The sequence below is a fragment of the Atta cephalotes genome (genome assembly GCF_000143395.1).
Source record: "Atta cephalotes unplaced genomic scaffold scaffold00024, whole genome shotgun sequence".
Classification (NCBI taxonomy): Eukaryota; Metazoa; Arthropoda; class Insecta; order Hymenoptera; family Formicidae; genus Atta; species Atta cephalotes.
The window spans coordinates 4,212,198-4,214,735 of NW_012130088.1; positions in this window are offsets into that span (position 1 = coordinate 4,212,198).

The following is a 2,538-nucleotide window of genomic DNA, read 5'->3' on the forward strand; positions in this document are numbered from 1 at the left end:
GCGCGCGCGCGCGTGCGTGTGTGTGTGTGTGTGTGTGTGTGTGTGTGTGTGTGTGTGTGTGTGTGTGTGTGTGTGTGTGTAATAAGAATAATCGGCGGCAATGATTTCTTACAATATGCACGGTTTTTATAATGCGGCATGCTAATGTAAGTAATAAAGCACAGATTTTTGATTATCGCTGAATTCGACGCGAGTCGATTCGGACGTGAATCTCTGTCCGGTGATGCTATCTAGTGTAATAGCGTGATAACGCGAAACGCGGATACTAGCGTGGTCATCGACATATAGATGTGAACGGAACATGCCGAATTCTCTTTGATCATTCGTTTTGACGGACTTAGAAAGAATAAAGTAACTAAGCATGGAACTCTCATTCTACTCTTATCCTATTGGTCGAATTATATTTTAAGAGAAAGAAGACAATATTCTCTAAAGTCAGGAGCTATCACAGTATTGACTGGTACTAATGCAGTACGATAATTCTAAACTTACATCATTAATCATTAGATACAAAATAAAACTTGAAATATGATTTCTATGTGTATTTTGTGCAAAAATAACACTCTGAGCACAAATGTATCAACTTAATACCTCAGAGCCTTGATTACATGATTCACTATCCCCATAGTTGCTTTATCTCTTTCTAGGTCTGCCAAAATGATTTCGGAGCTAATGCTCTGTCCAGTTCTATTGTATATGTTGATGGATATACGCTGCTACGGGCGCGGTGCGGCAGTGCGGATCGTATGTCGCGGTTTGAAATGCACCTGCCGTAGTGTAAGTTTATTTCGCGATCGACAGCTGAGAACATTCAGCAGAGGCGAAGAATACTCCACTCCTTGGTTTTTGCCCATTGTATCGTGTATAAGGATCGGAATTTGCCTTTCGACTATCAGGAACACTCGACAGTACTCTACCTCCTTGCCTACTCAGTAGAAAGCTGGTTTCAAACGATGTTGAGAATGCTCAATGGAGGCGAAGTATGCTTCACCCCCAGGATCATTATCGATCGGATTCTTGAATTAGGATGTTTATGTAACAAACAGGGTTGCTAGCGTACTTGTAGGATTTGGATCGTTGGCAGGATACCAGGAAAAAAATCGTTCTAATAAAAGTTGAGTTGTTTTTTATACTCGGCAAATTTTGCGCCGCGGTCTCATTATAGCTCGGTTCGCGGATTCCCGTCGATTTGTATTCGCACGTGCTTGTCTATACCAAATATCTCATCAGGACAGCAATCGGCTGTATTCGGCTGCTTTCGTGTTGGTACTTGTGCACATTCTATTTTAATTTAACGAGAAAGATGCTGTTCTCGCAAGTACATCGTTACAAATTTCCTTATTTTTCTAACTAGTCACCCATCCAATCTTGTACAACTAACGACGCTTAACCTCTGCAATTATACGGGATAAAGAAATATATTTTAATTATACGTGAAATATCTTTTTGTCAAATTTTTCTAGGCTATGTTCGGAAACATCATTTGAGTGTTTCCGTGTATTTTATCCTTGTTTGAATGAACGACGAGGATAAATAATATATAGGGGCACTCGAATGAATATTTTCGAACGCAGCCTAGATAAAGTTTGACAAAAAGATGTTTCATGTAATAATTAAAATATATTTCTTTCATAAATGAATCTGCGACATCCATATTCAACATTTCAGCGTTAATTCTCTCAAAAAGATTAATATTCAAGTGACTCTTACACTCAGTTTTGAAAATGACACTCAAAGGTTTAAGCCGTTTAAGATTTACACTCGTTGTTATATATAGTGTTAAGAGTAAACCGTGGTTGGATGTATACACAAAACTATTCACCGGATTTGATGGTCACACATTGATGGTCAACACTCAAACGACACTCAATATTGAATTAGCCAGGTAACACCAGGTAACACTGAATATTCACGGTCACACTCAACCGATATCCAATGATGCTTAACTCTCAACCCAATGCTAACGGTCAAACTTCAACATACACTCAATATTGATGGTCAACACTGAAGTTTGATGGTAAACTTTTAAATTTGAATATTAACACAAAAGAAAAATTTTTTTATCGTGAGAACAGACCCCGATACCAGAGTAATGCTTTCCCGGGACTATTGTTACCAACAATTGTACATAGTAGAGACATCACGACCATTCTTGCTGTAATTTCACGAAATGATAATTCATTCTCGAAAGCCTTGTTCAAAATGAGTTAATTGTTGATATACAGTTGTTGTCGCTTTTGAGATATTTTGTATAGTATTATATCACACGTTATCATAGTCTTTCACAATAACACTAACGCTTACGAACACCTCCACATGTGTCTAATAGAAAATTCCATTCCGTATTTGTTATAATGCTACACTCCTATGAGTTATGACCTTGTAACTGATATCAGTGTAATAACTCATATAATGAAGCATTCTGTATAACTTTCATTCCTAACTCCCTTTTAGTGTTGAGATTTCAATTTCCATTAGTGTTATATGTATACACATACGTATATATATATATATATATATATATATATATATACGTAT